Source organism: Callithrix jacchus, chromosome 13, assembly GCF_049354715.1.
Source record: "Callithrix jacchus isolate 240 chromosome 13, calJac240_pri, whole genome shotgun sequence".
Taxonomy (NCBI): Eukaryota; Metazoa; Chordata; class Mammalia; order Primates; family Cebidae; genus Callithrix; species Callithrix jacchus.
The window spans coordinates 17823764-17837780 of record NC_133514.1 but is presented as its reverse complement, the minus strand read 5'-3'; the positions used below and the strand labels follow the sequence as shown (position 1 = coordinate 17837780).

At 42.0% G+C, this 14017-nt stretch overlaps 1 non-coding gene across 1 annotated transcript; it reads right to left on the bottom strand.

Annotated features, from left to right (window-relative positions):
* Positions 1 to 4400: 4400 nt before the first annotated feature.
* On the bottom strand, positions 4401 to 4507 carry LOC118147004 (U6 spliceosomal RNA). The gene has a single exon (XR_004733187.1). It is a non-coding gene; the product is annotated as a U6 spliceosomal RNA (small nuclear RNA).
* Between the last annotated feature and the right edge of the window lie 9510 nt (positions 4508 to 14017).

The window sequence follows — 14017 nt, the reverse complement described above, 5'->3', positions numbered from 1 at the left end:
CTTTTTTTCACAGACACCTCTTAAGTTGTGTGTTTTGATTACGTTTACCCCTTTAAACTTATCTGGATGCTCATTGAACCTGGATTCCCTTAAATCAAAACATTGTGGAGGTGAAGGATCGGAGAGCAACAGGACCTGGTTTGCTTCTGACCCTTGAGCCTCTTGGGACAGCCTTGGGCCATGGGGACACAGAGAGCAGGCTGGGATGGGGAAGAGAGACAAGAAAGGAAATCTCTGCTCTGGCTCCCAGCTCCTTCCATTAAGACGAGAACTGGTGGGGGAAAATTGAGTCTCTTCTGAAGGTAGGCGGCTGATACAGAAGACGGAAGTGAAGACGTCTTGTGTCTGTTTCTAAAGTGAGTCTCTGAGTCATAAGAACAGGGCTCTAAGAGAAAAAGAAAATGTCGAAGAACAGTGGGCCCTGAGAGGATCTTTATAATAATCTATTGTCCTTCCCCACAAAGGCCAGAAACTGGCTGCCCCATCAAGCTGACATTACAGTAAGGGGCAAGGGGGATGTTTTGTCTGTGGAATGCCGCTCAAAGCCTGACCAATTTCTCACAAAGGTACCAGAACTCCAGAGAACCCCCATAATTTCCAATAGCCAAGCCAGTGACAAGAAAACAGAAATGGCTGCTGGTTTACCCTCGCTGCTTTTCTCACTAAATGTTGACTCTTTTTTGTTTCAAAATACAAACATAAGCACTCCTTTCTTCCTTGTAGCCTGCAAAGGAATGGTGTCATTGAGAAGAGACTGTTGTTTGGAGCAGGGGTCAGGAGACCTATTCTAGAAAGGGCCAGACAATAAGTATTTCAGGCTGTGTAGGCCATATAGTCTCCTGCCACTATAGTCTGAAAGCCGTGGCTGTGGCTGTGCTCCGATAAAACTTTATTATTTGAACGACACATATATGTTATGTGTCATGAAATAATATCTTTCTTTTGCCTTTTTTCCCCTGTCATTAAAAAATGTCAAAACCATTTTTAGCTGATCCTCCCCCCTGCCCGCCTTTAAACTTATCTGGAAGCTCATCCAACCTGGATTCCCTTAAATAAAAGCATTGTAGAGGTGAAAGACTGGATAGCAGTCATCCAGGTGGCAGGCTGGATTTGCCCTGGGGTCCGGAGTTTCTTGACCTCTCTGGTCTAGGGTAAAGAAAGTCAAAATGAGTAAGAAAAACACTTTTAATGTCAACTGTATTGAGGTATACTTTACATACGATAAAATGTGCTCATTTTAAATATACTGTTTAGTAAATATTGACAAGTAATAAATACAGTCACGTAACCACCTCCCCAAGCAAGATGGAGAATATTTCTGTCGCCCTAGAAAGCTCCCTTGTTCCCCTTCTCAATCAGTCTTACCTCCATCCCAGCCAAGGACAAGAATGGCCTGATTTCTGCCACTTAATAGGCCATACCCTGTTTTCTAGAGCTCGATAGAATTACATAGCATGTCCTCTTTTGTGTCTGGCTCCTTTTGCCTAGTATGATATTTTTGAGATTCTTCTGTGTTACTTCATGAATCAACAGTTCATTTCTTTTTACTACTGAATACTCCTCCATTGTATGGACATACCACAATGTATTTATCCATTTATCTCCTGATGGACTTCTGTTTTTTTTTTTTTTATATACATAAAGCTTCTACTGAACTTTTATACACAAATCTTTGTGTGAACATGATTTTCCTATATCTTGAGTAAATGCCTAAGAATGAAATTGCTGTATCATATTTGACTTCATAAGAAACTGTGAGATTTTCCAACGTGGTTGTACCACTGCTGGTGAGTGGTTGTACATTATTACCAGCAGTGTCTGAGAGTTCTGCTTACTCCTCATCCTCACGCTAGTGGATACATGGTGGCATCTTACTATACTTTAAATTTTCATTTCTCAGATGACTAGCTATATTGGACATCTTTCCATGAACTTATTAGGCATTTGTACAACTTCTGGTCTATTGACATCTTTTGCCAATTTTTGTTAGTTTTTTTTCATTGTATTCCATTTTTAAAAATTATACTTTAAGTTCTGGGGTACATGTGCAGAATGTGCAGGTTTGTTACATAGGTGTGCACATGCCATGGTGGTTTGCTGCATCCATCACCCCATCATCTACATTAGATATTTCTCCTAATGCTATCCCTCCCCTAGACTCCTTACAGGCCCCAGTGTGTGAAGTTCCCCTCCCTGTGTCCATGTGTTCTCATTGTTCAACTCCCACTTATGAGTGAGAACATGCAGTGTTTGGTTTTCTGTTCTTGTGTTAGTTTGCTGAGAATGATGGTTTAAAGATTCATCCATGTCCCTGCAAAGGACATGAACTCATCTTTTTTTCATGGCTGCATAGTATTCCATTAGATATATGTGCCATATTTTCTTTATCCAGTCTATCATTGATGGGCATTTGGGTAGGTTCCAAGTCTTTGCTATTGTACAGTGCTACAATAAATATATGTGTGCATGTGTCTTTACACTCCTTTGGGTATATACCCAGTAATGGGATTGCTGGGTCAAATGGTATTTTTAGTTCTAGATCCTTGAGGAATTTGCCACACTGTCTTCCACAATGGTTGAACTAATTTACACTCCTAAGAATGGTGTGAAAGCATTCCTATTTCTCCACATCCTCTCCAGCACCTGTTGTCTCCTGATTTTTTAATGATCATCATTTTAACTGGCATGAGATGGTATCTCATTGTGGTTTTGATTTGTGTTTCTCTAATGACCAGTGATGATGAGCTTTTTTTCATATGTTTGTTGGGTGAATAAATGTCTCCTTTTGAGAAGTGTCTGTTCATATCCTTCACCCAGTTTTTGATGGGGTTGTGTGTGTTTGTTTCTTGTAAATTTGTTTAAGTTCTTTGCAGATTCTAGATATTAGCCCTTTGTCAGATGGATATATTGCAAAAGTTTTCTCCCATTCTCTAGGTTGCCTGTTCATTCTGATAATAGTTTCTTTTGCTGTGCAGAAACTCTTTAGTTTAATTAGATCCCATTTATCTATTTTGGCTTTTGTTGCCATTGCTTTTGGTGTTTTAGTCATGAAGTCTTTGCCCATGCCTATGTCCTGAATGATATTGTGTAGGTTTTCTTCTAGGGTTTTTATGATTTTAGGTCTTACATTTAAGTCTTTAATCCATCTTGAGTTAATTTATATATTTATTTTTTTTTGAGACGGAGTTTCGCTCTTGTTACCCAGGCTGGAGTGCAATGGCGCGACCTCAGCTCACCGCAATCTCCGCCTCCTGGGTCCAGGCAATTCTCCTGCCTCAGCCTCCCGAGCAGCTGGAATTACAGGCATGCACCACCGTGCCCAGCTAATTTTTTGTAATTTTAGTAGAGACGGGGTTTCACCATGTTGACCAAGATGGTCTCGATCTGTTGACCTCGTGATCAACCCGCCTCGGCCTCCCAAAGTGCTGGGATTACAGGCTTGAGCCACCGCACCTGGCCTTGAGTTAATTTTTATATAAGGTGTAAGGAAGGGATACAGTTTTAACTTTCTGCTTATGGCTAGCCAGTTGTCTCAGCACCATTTATTAAATAGGGAATCCTTTCCCCATTACTTGTTTTTGTCAGGTTTTTCAAAGGTCAGATGGTTGTAGATGTGTGGCATTATTTCTGAAGCCTCTGTTCTGTTCCATTGGTCTAGATATCTGTTTTGGTACCAGTACCATGCTGTTTTGATTACTGTAACCTTGTAATATAGTTTGAAGTCAGCTAGCATAATGCCTCAAGCTCTATTCTTTTTGCTTAGGATTGTCTTGGCTATGCGGGTTCTTCTTTGGTTCCATATGAAGTTTAAAGTGTTTTTTTCCAGTTCCGTGAAGAAGGTCAATGGTAGTTTGATGGGGATAGCATCAGATCTATAAATTACTTTGGGCAGTATGGCCATTTTCATAATATTGATTCTTCCTAACCATGAGCATGGAATATTTTTGCATTTGTTTGTGTCCTCTCTTATTTCCTTGAGCAGTGGTTTGTAGATCTCCTTGAAGAGGTCCTTCACATCCCTTGTAAATTGTATTCCTAGGTATTTTATTCTCTTTGTAGCAACTGTGAATGGGAGTTTACTCATGATTTGGCTCTCTGTTTCTCTGCTATTGGTGTATAGGAATACTTGTGAATTAATCACATTGATTTTATATCTTGAGACTTTGCTGAAGTGCTTATCAGCTTAAGGAGAGTTTGAGCTGAGATGATGGGGTCTTCTAAATATACAATCATGTTATCTGCAAATAGAGACAATTTGACTTAGTCTTTTCCTAGTTGAATGCCCATTTTTTCTTTCTCTTGCCTGGTTGCCCTGGCCAGAACTTCCAATTTGATGTTGAATAGGAGTGGTGAGAGGGGATCCTTGTCTTGTGCTGGTTTTCAAAGGGAATGTTTCCAGTAAAAATATGGAATGCTTAATGAATTTGCCTGTCACCCTTGCTCAGGGGCCATGCTAATCTTCTCTATACTGTTCCAGTTTTAGTATATGTGCTGCTGAAGTGAGCCCTCTTTTGCCGATTTGTAATTGGGTTATTTTTCTCCTACTATGAGTTCTCTGTATATTTTGGATATAAGATTTTTGGTCAGATATATATATTGCAGATATCATCTCCCAGTCTGTAGTTAGGATTTTCATTTTCTTAATAGGGTATTTTGATGATAAGATGTTTTAAATGTGATAAAGAGCAAGTCATCATTTTTTTTTATGGCTCATAGAAAAAAACTCTTAACATTTAAAACTCCATGGATCCTCATGTGATAGTGGGTATTAATTCTGTGTATAAGTTGGAGAAAATTACATAACACAAAAGCCACTGTTAAGTTTCCTTAACAGCTTTTTTGAGATATAATTGACATGCCATACATTTCACCCATTTAAAGTGTACAATCCAATGGTTTTCAGTATAATCACAGAGTCATGCATCTATCACTGCAGTCAACATTAAAACATTTTATTTACCTCAAAAAGAAACCCTGTGCCCTTTAGTTATCACTCCTCTCCTTCCATTCTCCCCCTTATCCCCCCACCTAGGGGTAATTCACCCCCCACCATAGAGAATTCTGTCTCTGTGAATACCCTATACTGACATTTCATATAGTTGAAATTTGTGGCCTTCTGTGACTGGTCTCCTTCACTTCAAATAATTGTTTTAAGGTTTATTCATATTGTAGCTTTTATGGATACTTCATTTCTTATTTATGGCTGAATAATTGTCTGTTGATGGATATATCACATTTTGTTTATTCATTCATCAGCTGATGAGCATTTGAGTTCTTTCCACTTTTTGTTATTATGAAGAACACTGCTACAAACATCTGGGTACAAGCTTTTTTACAGACATGTTTTCACTTCTTTTGAGTATTTGCTTAGGAGTGGAATTGCTGGATTATATGGTAACTCCATGTATAATTGTTCGAGAAACTGTCAGATTACTTTCCACAGTTAATATAAAATCAGTGTTTTCTGATTTCTCTATATCCACGTCTAGATGTATTCTCTGACTCTTTGATTCTGGCCATCCTAGTGGATGTAAAGTAGCATCTTATTGTGGATTTGATTTGCCTTTTCCTGATATCCACACAATCTTTCTTGGAGAAGTATCTATGTAGGTTCTTTGGTCATTTTAAGACGGGTTTTATGGAGGGTTCATCATGTAAGTACGCTTGATGAAGTCACTGGCTACTGGTGAGTGAACTCAATCCCTGGCTCTTATCTCCTCCCCAGAATTCCAGGGTGGGGGTGAAAGTTCCAGTCACATCACATGGTTGGTTCCTTTGGGGACCAGGCATCTTCCTTTAGCATAAACTCAGGTATAGTTGAAAGAGGCTTATTATGAATAACAAAAGATGCCCCTCTCATCATCTCTCAGGAAATTCCAAAGGTTTTAAGAATCTCAGGCAGAGACCAAATATGTATTTCATAGTATATCCCAGTATTACATGCTCTCACCCAATTTAGACCTTGGGCATCTCTCTGTGCAGCCATGGAAATATCAGAGCTAAAATCTCCCAGGCAGAACTGAACATCCTTGCCAGAATTCACTTGGTTTTCCCTTTCAGGTACTGTGTTTTGATTTGAATCATATCAGAAACCAGATCTGAAGTTCTTTCTGCAAACTACTCTTCTGTTCCAGGGTAGAAGAAAGTTTAATGGGAGCCTTTTCCAGAAAATGATGGCAGAGGATCCATCTCCTTGACTCGTGGCAACAGGCCATGATCTGGAGAAAAGCAAGGCAACAAGGAAGTGTTGCCGAACTGATCATATCAGCTGGAACCCCTGCTCTCTCAGGGAGCTGAGGCTAGCAGTTGTGTTTGCTACTGGGGATGGCTGTAGAACAGTCTAGTATTATAAGGACCTGGGTGCGTGGGAGCTGAGAGCTCTTGACTGGCTGTGTAATTAAAAGGGGACATGCATTAAAACAGTGTATCCTGCACATCCCTGGTCCTTTGCAGGGGCTGCACACTGCATGGTCTGCACTTTGCTACTTCACTCTGATGGGGTTTGGCAATCTCTGGGGCAGTGGGAGGTGCAGAACCTCATAAATACCACATTTGCTTGGAAGCCCAACGTTCCTAGGTTCTATTTCTGCTTTGTCTCTGTTTAGGAACCAAACTGGAAATGGTTGCTTGGTTTCCTTTCTCCAATACTTGGGGGCCCGTAGACTCTTCAGATAGTGTATGTACCCAAAGGCTTGCTAGAATCTCCTGTTCTGACTGGTTAGCTCGGCTGGCTGGAAGTGGGCATTAACAGAAGCTGAAGTGTGGCTCTTTTTCTTTGTGGGCACGTTAGCTTTGTTCTGTTTCATGCCTGTATCTCTAGCTCCAGTCAGGTAAAATGTCCTGGGTGAATTAATGCAGATGAATGCCTCACCTGGGAAACAACTTGGTAGGTATTTAATCTGTGTTTGTCAAATGAATGAATGCAAATCATTCAGAGAATCACAGAATGACAATAAAAATGATATTAGAGACCATGTGCTGCATCTCTTTGCAATATTATTAGAGAAAAACAATTCTGAGTCTTATTTGACTATTTACAGTTACTATGTAATTTTTCTCACTTGGGAGACAGAATTGCATTTTATTTATGCAATCCTTTAAGTCCTCTCCAGCACCCAGGGCCCTGCCTGGGAATTAGCTGAAACTCAGATGGCAGTGCCCAGCGACTCTCAGCTCTGACAATGGCCCTTCCTAAATGGGCTCCCTGTCCAAACACTACACTGGGTATAAAGGCTGTTATAATTACAGGGTACTGAGTACAGAAACCTGTAATCTAGGGAAGAATTCACCTAGAGCAGCTCCTCCGACACTGGGAACAGAGCCTACACCAAACAGTGTGGAGACCTTGGTGCTCTGAGAAGGCCTGGCCTATGGGGCTGCTGCTGAGAAGGTACCTGTGGGCCTTGGGGCAGACTTGGGGCTGCTGAAAGCTGCACAGGAGGAAGGACCACCTCAATTTGTCAGTGAACAGAAGGAAGAACTGAAGACAAGCCTCTCTTCCTTTGCTTAGGCCCAGGACTGAAGAAAACTTATCCATGTGCAGTCAAATGACACCACTTTAGATGAGATGGGAGGAGAAGGCCATGTGACTTGATAGGAAAATCAACTTCATAGAGCCACATAAATTAAGCAAAGACTTTCTTCAGGGAAAGATCCCTGGGCTTCTATAACGAATCCAGTTTGACTCTAAATTGCAGAGGAGTGGTCTTTGGGAGGCATATAGGAAATTGTTGTGTAAAGAGACAAAATCCAGGATTAGAGTCTGAGAGGTACAGCAGGAGTCAGAGTCGAGACTTGGTGGCTCTAAGATAGCAGAGAAGGAGTCATTATGTGATGGAAGGGCAGTGCCCACTCTCGTCAACCCAGGCTTGGAAGTGTGGGTCTCTGCTGAGCAGGTGTACTACTCACAAAGCCCCCCAGGGTTGTATGTCCTTGTGCCACTCTCCATGGTGTAGCCCTTTAAGGCATTCCAGTGGCTCGTTTTTTTTTTTTAATGTTGGTTTTTTGGAAGTATCTGTGGGTTTCCGGAGGGGGTGCCTGTCCTTCCATGTTGGTGCAATAGAAAGGCCCAAGTGTGACTCCCAAAACAGCTGGATGGAGCCGTGGCAGAGGCTCCCCAGCTCTGGATTTGAGAAGACCCAGCAGGGCTGGGAGAATTGCTACACAGGAGGCCAAGGGTAAGGCCTGCCTCTGCTCTCTGGAGGCCTTGGCCACACCAGCCTTCTGGCTGTTGCTCACAGCCTTCCCTCCATTGTAAACGTTTTCCTTCCATCTTTCCACTCATCTTAGGCCTTCCAGCCTTCAGAGCTTAGCTCAAATCCCCATGCTACCACAAAAACTGCTGGCTCTCCAGAGAAGACAGCTTTTGTCTCTGCAACTCCTTAAAGCTATTATACACTAGCTTTGTCATCAGAGAGGCTGAGTTCAAATCCTGGTTCTGCCATCTGTCATCCATATGACTTGGCAAATTACTCAACCTCTCTGAGCCTTGGTTTCCTTATCTAAAACAGAAATAATTATAATTGCAATAATCCTAGCATTTCTTCTGGAGGCTATTGTGAGCATTAGATGAGATAATACATGTGAAGTATTAGTAAACACATGGTAAGCATTTAATAAAGATTACTTGTTATTACCAGTCATTTGACACTCAGGCAGCCTTATATTGCTAACATTTTCATGTGTGATGTTCTCTTTTTGTGCAGAGTATAATTTCCTTGATGCCATATACATTGTCATTTTAATGTTCAATAAATATTTGTTGTGAGTCATACTGTGTATTTTTATTTATAAATTTTTATTTGATTTGATAGACAATGATTGTATATATTATATTTCTGAGGTACAGTGTGAAAGTGTGATGTTTTGCTATATGTTTGCATTGCAGAATAATTAAATCAGGAGGGGACTCAAGATGGCGCTGTGAGAACAACCCAGGATTGGAGCCCGCGTTGAATTCGCAAACGGTGAGTCAGTGCTGCATTTCCAGACTGATCTTTGTCGCCCACAGAACGGGGAAACTCCCAAGTATAAAAAGACACGGGACGCCAGGCAGTAGGTCTGCCCGGCGAAGCCGGCAGCCGGGGCGGCGGCGGCGGCCGGCCCTACCCAGCAATCCCCACAGGGCGCGCTTGTCCGGGTGCCTTGTTGAACCGGCAACCTGAGACTTGAGAGGGCTGGACTTGAGACTGAACGAGACTTGCACAGTAGCCCAGCCCAGGGGATTGCCGGGACAGATCGGTTGGGATACCCAGTGGGACGAACAAAACCGTGATTTCAAACTATCCCGGGCAGACGGTCCGAGACGCTCTGTGGGGGAGGGGCGTCCACCACTACGGAGGCAACCTGCCCCAACTGAGATACACGCCCACCGCTGAGGCAGCCAGCCGTTGCCGAGGCAACCCGCCCCAACTGAGATACACGCCCACTGCTGACGCAGACAGCCGTTGCCGAGGCAACCCGTCCCTACTGAGATACACGCCCACTGCTGACGCAGCCTGCCGTTGCTGAGGCAACACACTACAAGGAAGAGACTCCGCCGCAGGGCGTGGCGGAGACCACAGCAGAGCCGGCAGGAACAGCGCGAATCACACAACAGCAGGGCGGAGCCTCGGCAGCCAAACAGTGGCTAGTCTGCCTTTGAGCTGGGCAGGACACCTGATCGGACATCCAAAAATAAAGCCCAAACCCCTCAACACAGAGCATTTGAGAAAAAAAAAAGGGCTGTTTAATGAGCTGTGTTGCAGCAGAATCAAACATAGCAGCCTAACAGCCCTGAATGAACAACAGAGTGCACAGCTCAGCAATTAAACCCCTATAAAGTACAAACTGTCTCCTCAAGCAGCTCCCTGACCCCTCTATATCCAAAAGACTGTCATTAGGCAGGCATCATCCTGGGACAAAGAGAGCAGAAAAAGAAACTGGTAGCATCCCTCGCTGTGCCACGGCTACTAGAGGTGCACCCCAGACAAGCAGGGTCTGGAGCGGACCTCAACAGTCGTACAGCGAAGGGGCTAGACTGGTAGAAGGAAAACCAAGCAACAGAAATACTTCATCATCAACATTCTGGGTGTCCACTCAGAGACCCAAACGAAAAGTCAGCAACTACGCAGACGACCAGCGGAAAAATCCACAAAGATGGGAAGAAACCAGCGCAAAAAGGAGGAAAACACCCGAAACCAGAACACATCGCCTCCTAGAAAGGACCAAAACTCCTCACCAGCAAGGGAACAAAGCTGGACGGAGAATGACTGTGACGAAATGACGGAATTAGACTTCAGAAGATGGATAATGAGAAACTTTTGTGAGCTAAAAGATCATGTATTAAATCAATGCAAAGAAACTAAGAACCTTGAAAAAAGATTTGAAAAAAGATTCGAGGAAATGATAACAAGAATGGATACCTTAGAGAGGAATATGAATGAATTAAAGGAGCTGAAAAACACAATACGAGAACTTCGCGAAGCAAACGCAAGTTTCAATAGCCGAATTGACCAAGCAGAAGAAAGAATATCTGAAGTCGAAGACCAACTCAATGAAATAAAACGAGAAACCAAGATCAGAGAAAAAAGCGCAAAAAGGAATGAACAAAGTCTCCAAGAAATGTGGGACTATGTGAAAAGACCTAACCTACGTTTGATAGGTGTACCAGAAGGGGACGAAGAGAATGAATCCCAGCTGGAAAATACTCTTCAGGACATCATCCAGGAAAATTTCCCCCACCTAGCAAGAGAAGCCAACACTCAATTGCAGGAAATACAGAGAACACCACAAAGATATTCCGCAAGAAGAGCAACCCCAAGGCACATAATCGTCAGATTCAACAGGGTTGAAATAAAGGAGAGAATACTAAGGGCAGCCAGAGAGAAAAGTCGGGTCACCCACAAAGGGAAGCCCATCAGACTCACAGCAGATCTCTCGGCAGAAACATTACAAGCCAGAAGAGAGTGGGGGCCAATATTCAACATTCTTAAAGAAAAGAACTTTCAACCCAGAATTTCATATCCAGCCAAACTGAGCTTCAGAAGTGAAGGAAGAATAAAATCCTTTGCGAACAAGCAAGTACTCAGAGATTTTGTCACCACCAGGCCTGCTTTACAAGAGCTCCTAAAAGAGGCACTACACATAGAAAGGATCAATCAGTACCAGCCATTCCAAAATCACACTGAATGCTAAAGAGCTTCAACATAATGAAGAATCTACAACAACTAACAGGCAAAACAGCCACTTAGAATCAAAATGGCAGTATCAAATTCACACATAACAATATTAACCCTAAATGTAAATGGACTAAATGCACCAATCAAAAGACACAGACTGGCAAATTGGATAAAAATCCAAAACCCATCAGTGTGCTGTATCCAGGAAACCCATCTCACATGCAAGGATACACAAAGGCTCAAAATAAAGGGATGGAGGAAGATTTACCAAGCTAATGGAAAGCAAAAAAAAGCAGGAGTTGCAATTCTCATCTCTGATAAAATAGACTTTAAAGCAACAAAGATCAAAAGAGACAAAGAAGGCCATTACATAATGGTAAAAGGATCGATACAACAAGAAGAGCTAACGATCCTAAACATATATGGACCCAACACAGGAGCACCCAGATACATAAGGCAAGTTCTTAAAGACTTACAGAAGGACTTAGACTCCCACACAATAATAGTGGGAGACTTTAACACTCCACTGTCAATACTAGACAGATCAACCAGACAGAAAATCAACAAGGATACCCAGGGCTTGAACTCAGACCTGGAGCAAGCAAACCTGGTGGACATTTACAGAACTCTCCACCCCAAATCCACAGAATACACATTCTTCTCAGCACCACATCACACCTACTCTAAAATTGACCACATAATTGGAAGTAAAGCACTGCTCAACAAATGCAAAACAACTGAAATCATAACAAACAGCCTCTCAGACCATAGTGCAATCAAGTTAGAACTCAGGATTCAGAAACCGACCCAGAACCGCACAGCTTCATGGAAACTGAACAACTGGCTCTTGAATGTTGACTGGGTAAACAACGAAATGAAGGCAGAAATAAAGAAGTTCTTCGAAACCAATGAGAACGAAGACACAACGTGCCAGAACCTCTGGGACACATTTAAAGCAGTCTCTAGAGGAAAGTATATAGCAATAAGTGCCCATATGAGGAGAATGGAGAGATCCAAAATTGACACCCTATCGTCAAAATTGAGAGAGCTAGAGGAGCAAGATCAAAAAAACTCAAAACCCAGCAGAAGACAAGAAATAACTAAGATCAGAGCTGAGCTGAAGGAGATTGAGACACGAAAAACCCTTCAAAAAATCAATAAATCCAAGAGCTGGTTTTTTGAAAAGATCAACAAAATAGACAGACCACTAGCCAGATTGATTAAAAATAAAAGAGAGAACAACCAAATAGATGCAATAAAAAATGATAAAGGGGAAATCACCACAGATTCCACAGAAATTCAAACCATCATCAGAGAATATTACAAACAACTCTATGCACATAAACTAGTAAACCTGGAAGAAATGGATAAATTCCTGGACTCCTGTGTCCTCCCAAGCCTAAACCAGGAGGAAGCTGAAACTATGAATAGACCAATAACAAGGTCTGAAGTTGAGGCAGCAATTAAGAGCCTACCTCACAAAAAAAGCCCAGGTCCAGATGGGTTCACAGCCGAATTCTACCAGACACACAAGGAGGAGCTGGTACCATTCCTTCTAAAACTATTTCAAACAATCCAAAAAGAGGGAATCCTTCCCAAATCATTTTATGAGACCAACATCATCCTGATACCAAAACCCGGCAGAGACCCAACGAGAAAAGAAAACTTCAGGCCAATATCCATGATGAACATAGATGCAAAAATCTTCAATAAAATATTGGCAAGCCGATTGCAACAGCAAATCAAAAAACTTATTCATCATGATCAAGTAGGATTCATCCCAGGGATGCAAGGCTGGTTCAACATACGCAAGTCTATCAACGTAATTCACCACATAAACAGAACCAAAAACAAAAACCACATGATTATCTCAATTGACGCAGAAAAGGCATTTGACAAAATTCAACAGCCCTTTATGCTAAAAACCCTCAATAAACTCGGTATCGATGGAACGTATCTCAAAGTAATAAAAGCTATTTATGACAAACCAACAGCCAATATCATACTGAATGGGCAAAAACTGGAAGCATTCCCTTTGAAATCTGGTACTAGACAAGGATGCCCTCTCTCACCACTCCTATTCAATATAGTACTGGAAGTTCTAGCCAGAGCAATCAGGCAAGAAAAAGAAATAAAGGGTATTCAAATAGGAAAGGTGGAAGCCAAATTGTCTCTATTTGCAGACGACATGATAGTATACCTAGAAGACCCCATCGCCTCAGCCCAAAAACTCCTGAAACTGATAAACAACTTCAGCAAAGTCTCAGGATATAAAATCAATGTGCAAAAATCACAAGCATTCGTCTACACCAATAACAGACTTAAAGAAAGCCAAATCAAGAGCGAACTGCCATTCGCAATTGCTACAAAAAGAATAAAATACCTTGGAATACAACTCACAAGGAACGTAAGGGACCTCTTCAAGGAGAACTACAAACCACTGCTCAACGAAATCAGAGAGGACACAAACAGATGGAGAAACATTCCATGTTCATGGTTAGGAAGAATTAATATCGTGAAAATGGCTATACTGCCCAAAGTAATTTACAGAATCAACGCTATCCCCATCAAGCTACCATTGACTTTCTTCACAGAACTGGAAAAAACCACCATGAACTTCATATGGAACCAAAAGAGAGCCCACATAGCCAAGTCAATTCTAAGCAAAAAGAACACAGCGGGGGGCATCACACTACCGGATTTCAAACTATACTACAAGGCTACAGTAATCAAAACAGCATGGTACTGGTACCAAAACAGAGATATAGACCAATGGAACAAAACAGAGGCACCGGAGGCAACACAACATACATACAACTATACAATCTTTGATAAACCTGACAAAAACAAGCAATGGG